We start from the raw sequence: 13,678 nt of genomic DNA, 5'->3' as shown, positions 1-13,678 counted from the left end.
TACCACTCTGAGGAGCAGGCCTTGAGGCGCATGGAGGCCTCGGGGAGCGTATGTGTGTCTAATAGTGTGCATGATGGTTTGTGTGTGTGGGGTGTGTGTGTGTGTGCGGGGATTTGTGTGCTGGTTTATGTATGTGTTGGTTTTGGAGAGTGTGTGTGTATGTATGTGTGTGTGTGCGTAGCACAGCCCTCTGTGTGTGTGCGCGCTGGTTTGGGGGCGCGTGTGTGTATGTATGTGGGAGTCAGGTGGCTGAGCGGTTAGGGAATCGGTTAGGGAATCGGGCTAGTAATCAGAAGGTTGCCAGTTCGATTCCCGGCTGTGCCAAATGACGTGTGTCCTTGGGCAAGGCACTTCACCCTACTTGCCTCGGGGGAATGTCCCTGTACTTACTGTAAGTCGCTCTGGATAAGAGCGTCTGCTAAATGACTAAATGTAAATGTATGTGTGTGCGTGTGTGCGTAGCACAGCCCTCTGTGTGTGTGTCCGCTGGTTTGGGGGCGCGTGTGTGTATGTATGTGTGTGCGTGTGTGCGAAGCACAGCCCTCTGTGTGTGTGCGCTGGTGTGTTTGTGTGTGGCTGCGTGAGGACATGTTTATGAGCTCAGGGGAAAGGCACACTCCATATTTTGTGTGTTGGGATCGATACATGACTGTGGTCTCCTGAGATTTACAGGACAACTGCTAAATACAGCTCGGCTCCCTAAGTCTCCCCCGACAACCTTTTACCAAAGTACTTCCTGTTGGTGGTCCACAGTGTTGTGCATGTTCATACCTCTCATGAACTAGTTCAAAGTTCAGTTCATACAAACTATACATCAGGTTTAGTCGCTGAGTCTGCGTCTCTGCTTTCACTTGCCATTTTTATGAGACGGAGAGCTGTTGTCTTGGAATACGTTGCTTGTTTGGTCTACGTGTGTGCGATGAATCATGGGTAACGTAGTGGGAAGTCGAGTTAGTTGGTTTAGGTTAGGCTACATAGCGAAAATTTTACGGGCACTGAGCAACCACATGGTCCAAGCATTCGATTTAGACATCATCTCTCCTCAGGAGAAGGAAAACATTCCGTACGTTTTAGCTAGACCTCAAATAATATGAACGTGTTCACCGTTCAAATTCATTATTTTTCATTAAGTTGCGTTCAGTTCATCGTTCTCATAAAAATTAACGTGTTCAGTGAACGCGTTCTTTTAAACTCGTTCATGCACAACACTGGTGGTCCAGCTCGAACCTTAATGGGACGGAAATGATCTATGAGGGAACTGAACAGGGTTCTCACTGGAACACACAGATCTTCTTTTCAGCTCTTCAGCAGCTTTCTCTTGCTAGATATTGAGTATCAACTTGATAGAACTGGATTATGTAGCCACAAAAGAGGCTCAATACAGTCTATGGGCTAGTCTCAGATCAGTTCTTCCTGTGAGAGAACAGGCCCTAGCTGACCTCCTTACATGTGACCAGATGAGGGACCTGCTGTTCCTGGTCACCCTGCATCCTCAGAAGTCTGGCTCCGACATTCTCCCAGCCGACATCACTTCCTGTTTTCTTCCCAGAGTGAATCTGGGGGCTTGCGGGCACGTCTGTGCTCTCTGTTTGTGTAAATAGTCTTAGGAGTCATTACACACACAGATGGTCTCTCTCTGGTGACAGTGTTAACTAAGAGGCAGCATGTATGAAACTTAGCTGCCTCACACAACGTAGCTGCCACACACAACATGGCTATATTTGTCTAAAAAACTGTCACCCAAGTCTTTCATGGGTGTGTGTTTTATGCTGTTTGTGAGCCTAACCTGTGACAATTTTCGATCCTTATATACAATTTTTTTTTTTTGATTGAATTAAATAGTTGCCTTAAAAATTATGGCTGCCATAGTCAACTTCAACAGTTTTCTTTTCATTTTCTTGTCAATAGGAGCTGGCTTCAGCTCTTACCGTGTAGTGGATGCACACACAAACATACACCACACCTATAAGGAGCTGTTAATGTGACTGATTTAGATGAGCTCTTCACACCATGAACCGTTCCAGTCATTAACACCACAATGTGAGAAAGTTTTCCTGGCTAGCAGCCTCATTGGGTGACTCACAGCCATAGAGACGACTCTCTTAACATCCATTAGGGCCAGACTGGCAGCATGGTCAGAGTACTGCATGGTCAGAGTACATGAACAGACCCGCACCGTGACAACCACAGCTCTCACCGTCACCACCACAGCTCTCACCGTGACAACCACAGCACTGTGACAACCACAGCTCTCCCTGTGACAACCACAGCACTGAGACACCTCCTATCCTTTCCTTCCTCTCCTCTTTTCTCTCCCTCTAGTCCTTTTGCAGTATTAACGAGCTAAGGTTACCACATTATATTTTATTTAACTGAGCTCCCAAATGTCTTGTCCAGGCTGTTGCTTTGTGAGCCTGGGATAGTGTGTTGTGGTCCATGTTAAACACAGACAGAAGGTCCATTAGACACTCTGGGTCTTAATCTCCCTAGACTGGGATAAAGCCCCTCTGTTTAACCAGATGTACGGAGGACACATAACACTATATGACGTGAACACATCGGCGTCTGCTTCAGACAGATGGACACACACACATAAACACACGACACAAACTTTAACACCCTGACAGACAGACATATACATACACATACACACTGACACACACACTTAAACACACGACACACAGCTAAACACCATGTACATAGGTGCACTGACACATACCAACACACCAACAAACACAGTCACACACTGACACACACACACAGAGCCTACATTACCCAAAGAGACAGGTCACAGTACATTGACTGTGCTCCTTCTACTATGCAGGCCCTAACAGCGTCAGCACTTCAGGTGGGTGAAATGTAGTTATCCCCACGACGACACCGCTCTGCCTCAAATCGTTCAGACTGCTGTGAAGCGGGAGAATGGTGGCCTGAAAGCTGGACTTCTCTGAGATATTACATGTGGCAGAGCAATTTACATCTGCAGCTCTGAAGCCCCATCCAGTCTCGCGTTTAATTTTCACTTATGATTGAAAAAGATTTTTCTGAGACCAGCTGCACAGTCATTCATGTCAGGTCAGCTCTAACAGAACTGGCATTCTCCCTCTGAGTAATCCAGTAAACACACACAGACACACACACACACATACACACAGACACACACCCACCTGTCATTTAGGCCCATGACAAAGTCCCTCCGCGTCCCTTGTCTCCTGACGCAAGGCCTTCCACATGTCAGAGCTGCTGATTGGGTGAAACACCTGTGTCAGGTGTTGCTCATTAGGAAGAGGAGCAGGTAGATGCTACGAGAAACAACAATGGACCCATCTGGATGGGTTACACACACACTCAAACTCACATACACACACACGTACACCGCGCACAAACACAGGCACAAACAAGTACACGCACACTAACACACACATAAACACACACACCTTGGTGTGGACAGGCAGCCAGTGTGGCAGAGGTAGAGGAGGCAGCATAGACAGCATCTCATTATCCACTAAATAGCAGCAGATTAATTACAATGACAATGACAGATGGCTGCTTAGCGGCTCACTGAGACCTGGGGATACAGGTAGACGCCACCACCTCACTGCTCATGATGCCTCTCATACGGTATGATACAGTGGAATACCACACCTGGGTGGAGACAGGAAGTGGTTTTTGTCAGGCCTGGGTGGAGACAGGAAGTGGTTTTTGTCAGGCCTGGGTGGAGACAGGAAGTGGTTTTTGTCAGGCCTGGGTGGAGACAGGAAGTGGTCTGTGTCAGGCATGAGTGGAGATAGGAAGTGATTAGGGAGAGGAGAATGAGAGGTTGAGGAGGAAGAGGAGTGAGCTTTGGCATGTATACTGCACATGAACCAAACCAGAGCTGTCTCTGACTTGAAGCCTCTGTTTGGATCATTCATCTCTGTGTATTGTGAACAAATGTGTCCTTTTGTCGTGCCAGAAACATGATCATGAGATAACTAGCTGAAACACAAACCAACTCTGTCATCTGGGAAGTTAGTCAGCATCTTCCCTATAGACAAAAACACTTAGATCCTCCTGAATGTTGAAGCAGATGTCCTTGTTAGCAGACCAGCAGACTTCCAACAGGAAGTTAAAAAAAAAGCAAAGCTTGAAAAAACTAAAATCCATTATAACTGAAAAGAAAAGCTTTTGAAGCCACTTTCACATCGATCTCCCCCCCCCCCCACACACACACACGATACAGTCATTTATTTACAGAGAACCTACATAAGAGACCCTGGTACAGGTTGGCTAGTGTGTTAATATCACATATTAAAGTAACTGCAGTTATATTCATCTCTCTTCAAGTGTAAATGCACCACTGCAGTCGGCTAGATTATGATTACGGTTCTGACTTGCTCCTGGTACTCCATCACCCTGTATAGGAGCGACATGCCTCTGAGATGTCTCAGAAGTAAGGGGGCAGGTGACTGTGGGCGACAGTGGGGGTATGAGGGGGTAGGGATGAGTGTTGGAGATGAGGGGGTGTGAGGTGGTGGGGATGAGGATGAGGGTTGGAGATGAGGGGGTGTGAGGTGGTGGGGATGAGGAGGATGAGGGTTGGAGATGAGGAGGATGAGGGGTGGAGATGAGGGGGATGAGGGTTGGAGATGAGGAGGATGAGGGGTGGAGATGAGGAGGATGAGGGTTGGAGATGGGGGTGTGAGGAGGTGGGGATGAGGAGGATGAGGGGTGGAGATGAGGGGGTGTGAGGTGGTGGGGATGAGGAGGATGAGGGGTGGAGATGAGGGGGTGTGAGGTGGTGGGGATGAGGAGGATGAGGGATGGGGAAACTTCATCAGACCCTTAACTGTGTTTTCCGGCCTTCTGTATGAGAGAAGGACTGTCTTCCCCATGCTGCAAAACTTGGCTTTGTACAATGGCACTCAACCATGTAATAATACATACCTGCTCCCATAAGCACTAAATGCTTTGTCAGAATAAATACAGCAGTTTCAATTATTTTATTTTTTTGCTGCAATGGTTTGTTTTTAAGAGGTTTAGTCACGTCTCAGGTTTAACAAAATGTCAGAAGTCTTATTCAGAACTATGAACTTTATTGAACTCTTGGGCTTTTCAGGTGTAATTGATTAAAAGGTAGCTGGTTCAGAGGTAGTTGAAACAGAGGTTGTGAATTCAGAGGTAGTCCTGGGGCCTCATGTATAAACGTCTGAATCCTGAATGATTCAGATGTAGATTATTCAACTGTAGTTGATTCAGATGAAGTCCTAGACTCCTGAATGATTCAGATGTAGTTGATTCGAATGTAGTCCTGGACTCCTGAACGATTCAGAGGTAGCCCGAGGACAGCGTTTGTTCTGCTTCCAGGGGAACGGAACTGTAGGATGGGGGCTGCTGCCTTCTGATTGGCTCCCTCTTCACCAGGCATCACCACCTGTGTTCTGTAACCGAAAACACAACAGGAGTGTGAGGAGCCAGAGAGCGGGGAGATTAGCCACGTACCTGATAGACGGCTGAATCGAAGGGGGCTGTTTGAAGGTATATTTGTCGGTAATTAGACTTCTGCACAGTGTGTCCCACCTGCTCAATCCTAATGCGGATGACATCTTCCTCTTCTCTGCACGCAGAGGAATGCGTGCAGCGTGGATGAAAGTGTGGATCGACTTTGATCAGTTGTAGCAGTGGGGCGTGTCCTCTCGTCTGGTTCACGGTTTCTGTCTGGGGAAGGACGGTTAGCATGTGAGGGATGGTGGAAAACCTTCTATTGAAGACCCAGAGGGGCAGAGAGAGACAGAGAGAGACACGAAGGGAGACACAGAGAGACACAGAGAGACATAGAGAAACAGAGAGAGAGAGAGAGAGACAGAGTCATAGACACAGAGAGCGACTGAGAGACACAAGGATACAGAAACAAGAATCAAACCAAGAGGGAGGCACATGGGTCCCGAGGGAGATCAAGAGACTAGCAGAGCTGGAGAGCCTCCCAGAGAGAGCCGTACTCCTGGATGTCTGAGTCATCTGTGGTAACATTCACAGCTTTCTCCAAGGTCAGAAGCTTTTCACGCGGAGCGCTGATGTGATGTGGGCTTTCTTATTTTCTGCGTTCTGACAAATACTGTATTTCTCTCTTTTTTGAGTCTCCACTTGGAGGCGAGTGCTTTTTCTGTACTTTAAAACAAGAAGCACGACGTCCCCGGACCGACTTAATAAGTCACATCGAGAAGAATCGCTATGAAAATGTCTATAATAACATGTGCGCTGTGCCGGTAAATACCGTCCTTATGTGTAATTTCCTTTTGGTCAGGAATTGATTTGCAGGGGTGGTTGTTTACAGCATGTGTGTGTGTTTCTCTTTGGAGCATGTGTGTCGGCTTCCATTGACTTCCAGCCTGTAGACTCTCCCACTCTCTCCTCAATCAGCACGTCTGTCTGTCGCTTCATTACAGCTCGTTAGGGCAGAGTCTGACGTCTGCTCGTCTTTGTTATCACATATGCTCATCTGACACGTAACACCGCCTGGTCTCAACTGTACTTTTGAGTGTGTGTTACTGTGTGTTTGTGTGTGTGTAGGTGCGTGTGTGTGCACTTGTGTGTGTGTGTATGGAAAAATGGTTGGATGTTGTAGAGGTCCATGACTGGATGACCTGTGGACTCAGGAGCTGGACAGAGAAGACCTTGAGATGCCAAAAGCTTGATCCCACAGCTGGTCCATCAGATCTTGTATGCAGCCCCGCCTGTCCCAGAGCACAGCCCCAATCTGTTGCTTCTCCACGACAGGTGTCTCATGTATTTTCCTGTACTTGAACCTGACGATGTTTTTCCGAACCCACTTGCACTTGTCTTTGGTGAATGTCTGTACAGAGAGGAGCCATTAGGGAGAGTGGGGAGAGGAGCACATCCACTATTCTATACCTCCTTTATGACGCAGCAATGTTTAATCTGGAGATGGCTCGGGCCTGCTTCCCCTCTGAGTGAGAGGCACACTGTGTGCTCTAACGTGAGTGCTGCTGTCCACTTCAATCTAGCATAGCGCTCTGGGACTGGCAGCTGGCCAGGGGAGGTGCTAACAGTGGACCCTGTAAGTACCGGAGGTGAGGAGAGAGGAGATGAGAAGAGGGGAGAGAGGAGAGGAAGGGAGAGAGGAGAGGAGAGGAGAGGAGATGAGAAGAGGGGAGAGAGGAGGGGAGAGAGGAGAGGAGATGAGAGGAGGGGAGAGAGGAGAGGAGAGGAGAGGAGGGGAGAGAGGAGAGGAGATGAGAGGAGGGGAGAGAGAAGAGGAGGGGAGAGAGAAGAGGAGAGGAGGGGAGAGAGGAGAGGAGATGAGATGAGAGGAGAGGAGGGGAGGGGAGGGGAGAGAGGAGAGGAGATGAGAGAGGGGAGGGGAGGGGAGGGGAGGGGAGGGGAGGGAGAGGAGAGAGGAGATGAGAGGAGAGAGGACATGAGAGGAGATGAGAGGAGAGAGGAGATGAGAGGAGGGGAAGGGAGAGGAGAGGAGAGGAGGGGAGAGAGGAGAGGAGAGGAGATGAGATGAGAGGAGATGAGAGGAGATGAGAGGAGAGAGGAGATGAGAGGAGATGAGAGGAGATGAGAGGAGAGAGGAGATGAGAGGAGATGAAAGGAGATGAGAGGAGATGAGAGGAGAGAGGAGATGAGAGGAGAGGCGAGGAGAGATGAGAGAGGACATGAGAGGAGAGGAGAAGAGGAGACAGGAGCGGACAGGAGGAGAAGAGAAAGAAAGGGAGACAGAGAATGAAAGGCAGATAGAGAGTGCGAAAAAGATCATGAATGACAGAGAGAGTACAAGAAAGAGAGAGAGAGAGCGAGGGAGAGAGGGAGAGGAGGCAGTGAGAATGACAACAAGAGATTCCTCATGTCCCAGCATGTCTTCATTTAAGGGGAACTCTGAACCACCATTCTTTATTAAAGCTTTAGTCCTGAGAGCCGTTATGTAAATAAGGATGGGGAGATGGGCAAGGTTCTGTGTGATGAAGTTAGCTGCACTCAGGCCCGTCCTCCCTCACTCTGCTGCTCTTCACTGTGGCAGCCATCAGCAGGCTGCATCTCTCCCAGATACACACACACACGCACGCACGCACACACACACTCCCACACACACAGAGCCAGTGTCAGTGTCTCAGCAGTCAAACAGTCGTAGAGGCCACAGGCCTCAGCAGCAAGATGACTTCTCTCTCCACAGGGGGGTCAGCTGCGGAAAATGAATCATGTTCTCATGCAGACACCATTAGTCCTCTCACAGTGTCGGCCTTGCAGGGAGAGAGGGAGTGAAGGTGAGAGACAGAAAGAGAAGGTGAGAGAGAGAGAGAAAGTGAGAGAAAGAGAGTTGGGGAGAGACAGAAAGAGACAGAAAGAAGATTGAAAGATGGAAAGAGAGAGAGAGAGAGAACTGCGTGCCATACTTCCGTGTTTGGTGAATAATGATCAAAGTTATTGTTTCAATCTTTGCCAACTCCATTCCATTGTCTCTGTTGTCCCATGTGAATAATGGCGTCCGTCAAATTTAACTTTTATGCAAATGCTGGAAAACGAAGCACTGGAGATTACGTAATCAAATTATTTGTTTTGAGGGAAAGGGATCATTTATCTTGTTACGCGAAGAGATGCCAAGTGAAGCAAAAGGACTTTGAGTGCTTGAGATTTCATGAATTTCATTTTATAGAAAATTGTCAGAAGACCTGGTGGAGAGAAAAGATTAAAAACCAACAAAGAAGATGGCGGATCCCTCTGTCTGTAGTCCCACAGCCACAACAATTAGCATATTCTGATTTAGTTTATCTACTGTTTATTCAAATATGTTTGTTTGTTTGTACATGTACATTATGAGTGATCAGGTAGACAGACATGCCCATATAAGGTGTGGAGTAACGCTGAATGTGTGATCAGATGTGTTCTAAGGTGTCTAGTTAAATGTCCTTTACTGTAATGTCACGTGACATACCCGGCCCTGGTATGGATCTGATCACTCGAGGTTGAAGAGGGATGACTGAGGTTGGCAGAAACGCCAGTTTAATGAAGAGGCTGTAACTGCAATGATTGCAATACTGGTGTGTTTGAGTAATCCTTAACGACATGTTGAATGGGAGTGATGTGCTGGGCTATTACACAGCACAGTGTAAGCTCCTCTGTCAGATAACAGCTGAGTTCAGAGCATTCAGATCCTCAGACGCCTGCTGTAATTCTCCCTTCATCAACAGTTAATATCGGAGAGAGGCGCTGTCTCCCCCCCAGTCTCCTCCTCTCTCCCCCTCGGCCTCCTGTCTCCCTCCCCATATCTGCGCCCTGTCTCCCTTCTCCCCTGTCTCTCCCTGCCTCCCTCTTCATCCCCCCCTCCCCCTGCCTCCCCCCCGTCTCTCTCCCCTGTCTCCCCCTCTTCATCCCCCCCTCCCCCTGCCTCCCCCCCGTCTCTCTCCCCTGTCTCTCCCTGCCTCCCTCTTCATCCCCCCCTCCCCCTGCCTCCCCCCCGTCTCTCTCCCCTGTCTCTCCCTGCCTCCCTCTTCATCCCCCCCTCCCCCTGCCTCCCCCCCGTCTCTCTCCCCTGTCTCTCCCTGCCTCCCTCTTCATCCCCCCTCCCCCTGCCTCCCCCCCGTCTCTCTCCCCTGTCTCCCCATCTTCAGCTCCCCTCCCTGCTCCTGCAGCCGGAGCAAGGCACAGTTGTACACCAATGTTGTCTGTGTGTCAGCTACGACTGCCTCCCATAATCAGAACTCCGACCAGGTGTGTGCCCACCAGATACCCCCCTCCCCCTCCGCTATCACAACCAGGGTGGGGTGGGGGTGGGGTGGGATGTGGGGGGGGGGGGAGGAGGAGGGGTGGTGTTTATGTTTGGTGAAGGCTGATTAAATTCCAGTCAGGAGATATCTGGTGGGAACGAAGGGGGGACGGGGACGGGGGGGTGGACGGCTGCCTGTGTGTGTGTTTTGTGCAGTTTGTCGTGTGTGTATGTTTGCGTGTGTGTACATATGTTTGTCTACGTGTCTGTGCTCGTGTATGTGTATGTGTACACAGATGTGTGTGTGTGTGTGGTTTGTACTTGCGTGTATGAGTGTGTGTGTGATACAGTATCTGTGTCAATGGGTGTGTGTCATCTTCTTTAATCACAGTTTGTGTTTCCAGTTGACAGAGTCATACAGTCTTGTCCAGCGCACTTGTTGCACTTGTTGGTGCAGAGCGGCTTTGAAGCAGGCTGTGTCTGTCACAGTGGGCAGTGTTTAGTCATGCCTGATGCTGATGGTTTAGACAACTGTAATCAAGCTCAGATACACTGATGTCCTCACAGGCATCAGCTGCTGACTAGGTTGTAGCACAACTACACAGTATTATTTACACACACACACACACACACACACCAGTCTTGATGCACACACACACACAGTTATCCTTGATTGACTTCTACCTCGTGTGTGAGTTGTCCAGTGGAGACTGGGAGGAACGAGCATCATCTCTCTGCTCCCGGTCTGCTCTCCTGCTCCCCATCAGGACTCAGGAGTTCCTGCCCCCTCTCTGACACGCAACATCTGTCTCCACCAGTGTTTATGAGCTGGAAGCAAAATCAAACATGCAAATACTGCAATTACAGTTTCGCAACTATTCATCAAAGTCATCTTTGATTGCATTAGCATGCAGCTCTGCTATGGAGTTGCTGGCTGCTAATGAACTATTGATGTGGAGTGAGTGGAAGGGCTTCTACTGTATGATGTCATTACTGGGCAGAGGAGAACAACGCCTGGCTGGAGGAGCGTTTGGGGCAGCAGGCCTGGGTGGGGCAACATGTCAACAGTTATGGTTAGGGCAGCAGGCCTGGGCCAAGCAGCAGTCCTGGGTGGGGCAACGGATCAACAGGTCCGATTAGGGCAGCAGACTTGAGTGTGGCAACAGGTTTAGTTAGGCAGCAGGCCCGGATGGAGCCCAACAAGTGTCATTCCAAGATTAAGAATCTGTTCTTGCTGAAGGAGAATCAATTACTGTCAGATGACTTGCCACCAGGACGATCCAATTAGCCGCAGGCAGGGGAAGGGGGAGTAGCTGGGCGCTGACGTCATGTGGTGTCCTCTCTCCCTAGCACAGTCTTCATCTGCAGTATCCCTACCTTCCATCCTGCTTCCTCTCCTCAGCCAATCCCGTAAGCTTCTGTCAGTGATGTCATCAATACGGACAGCCATGCCTCTCGTCTTGCACATCAGCCAATCGGATGCCAAGTTAGCGGTGGAGGGAGGGTTCACGGAGGGAGGAAGCGCGGGTTCGGATTGGCTGTCTGAGTCATATAGCATCTGTGGTGTCAGTCGAGCTCAAGGTCATGAGATCAGAGGAGAACACAAATGCGCATGCACACACACACACACACACACATGCAAACACATACCCACACATGCATGCACATATGTAAACGCATACACACACACGTATGCAAATAAACATACACACACACACACACACACACACACACAATCAGATACTGAGACAGAGAAAGAGAGCAAGAAAAAGACAGAGAATGTGGTAGAGAGAGAGAGAGTGAGAAATAGAGAAGAGACAGAGAGAGCGAGAAGCATATTGTCACAACACAAAGGATCTGTGGACAATTACAGATGATTGCAGTTAGAAGTAAAGCTGTAATCAAGCATCCCAGATTGTCCTTAGACTCGAGCGCGACTAGCATGACGAAGAGCCTGCAGGTGGGTAGGAATGTCTTTTCCCCCCGTTACATCACACATCATGCTGCTGTTGTCCTCAAGGAGCTGGTGGGAGCAGAGCAGCTCTTTCTGCTCCCCAGCAGAGACGAGACAGAGGGCCGGCACAAGGCCACCGCGTGGCCCTGCACTTCTTTAACAGCATATTCTATACGGTGTGTGTGTGTTTGCTTGTGCCCGTCATTGAATTGATCTCTACTGGGTTAACCTCAGCCTACGTCTTAATGAGTTCACTGTCACTGGCTTGCTTTGTATTCATAAACGACTTACAGTAATATTCAGACTCTCTCTCGGTGTCTCTCTCTTCTCTCTCTCTCTCTCTCTCTCTCTCTCTCTCTCTCTCTCTCTCTCTCTCTCTCTCAGTGTTGGTGTCTCAGGTAGGGCAAGTGTCCGGTCCGATAGCCATCAGAGTGAAAGATCTAGGACACTGTGTGTGACACTGGTTGGGTTCTGGTTGGATCCAGTTCAGGTACAGCCTGGTAGACTGGCACTCTGGTAGGTGGCGGAACATTCCGAAACGCAACACTCAGACATTCTAGAATCAATAGCAGCCCTATACCCTCCAGGTACTGGCTAGTGCTGCTGCTACTTCTCTATGTGTGTGTGAGTGTGTGCGTGTGTGTCTGGCATCTTACTACCAGGAAGTGTATTATTGAGTTCATGACAGGAGCTAAGCTGTTAATGAGAGCCACGTTTGGAGAGATGGAGCGGGTGAGGAACTGTGAAATGCATCCCACCATAAACAATATAAATGAGCTCCAACGTTAATTAAATCATGACTCATCATCGGAACACGCTTGAAGTGCACGTTGATGTTCGAGGCACTGCCATGCTCAAGATAGTGAGCACTTTCTGTGTCTTCTATGGCTCATAACGACACATTCCCCAGAAATATCCTCTCTCCCTCTGCCTCTGTCCTTTCCTGTAGAGAAGACGTTATAAAAAAGTGACATTTGACGTACAATTCTTATGAAGCTTAGAGAGATTCCAGATGTTTCTTTCCCAGTTGTGTCTCCGAGGGCTTCCAGAGAGGGTTTCGTGTCTGTGAGACCAGTCCTGTTCTGAGCTGAAGGTCAGAGTTCAGACAGATTATCTTTCTCTCTCTCTTCAGAGACACAACCTTTCCTCACGCAGTGGAAGAACAGTCTGGAAAAAAGAAAACTAACAGAAAAACTAGAGATTCTGCCCTGATCAAAGATACATAGTAGGTTTTCTGTCAAGGCAGAATTTCTATAGTTCTGATTCAGACTAACACTTCAAAACCACCATTCCTCTATGTCAGTTTAATTGGTATTGGAAAAGCTTCAACCAAATATGAATTATGTAGTTGAGGTACTAGATTTATTCCGCAATATCTGTCGATATTTCGAACCATTAAACACTCAGGCAGGGATTCATTACACTGCATTGAAAATGTGAGTGCTCTAGAGTGGTGGTGGATGGTCGGCTTGTAATGGTCTTCTCTGGGTGTGGAGATGATGAGGACAATGAAGATGATTATAACTGTCAGGTGGGTGTTCAATTTGTCGTCTTCCTCAGCGGTGAGGTGCATCATGGGATATGGAGTTACATGACCCTACAGTGTATCTTCTGTTTTTCATCTCCACAGCCGCTTAATTATAAGAGCTCTCTCATATACTTAAAGTCATTTACAGTAATAACATGAAAGAAGAAAAAACTGAAACACACTCAAACATCCTCCCACATCTTTAAAACACTTTGCGGAGAACCTCTTACACAAACTCCTTTGGTGAAAAAAAGGTGTTTGTAATTTTTACATTTTCCATAATTCCCCATTTCTCAATGCCTCTGGGGCTTCCATTTTCCCTGGTGATAGTACTGTTTTCCTATCCCATAATAGTAATAATGTGTTAGTGTTTCAATTCCATAAAACTGAGTTGTTCAGAGGCGTTGAATAATGCATGTGTGTCCTGAGGGAGGCTCTACAGCAAAGCCTGCATTATAGATGAACAGGAACAAGCAGAGAACATGCTCGT

This window comes from Osmerus eperlanus, chromosome 11 (assembly GCF_963692335.1).
Source record: "Osmerus eperlanus chromosome 11, fOsmEpe2.1, whole genome shotgun sequence".
Taxonomy (NCBI): domain Eukaryota; kingdom Metazoa; phylum Chordata; class Actinopteri; order Osmeriformes; family Osmeridae; genus Osmerus; species Osmerus eperlanus.
The sequence above is the reverse complement of the archived record's forward strand: the minus strand, read 5'-3'. Positions refer to the sequence as shown.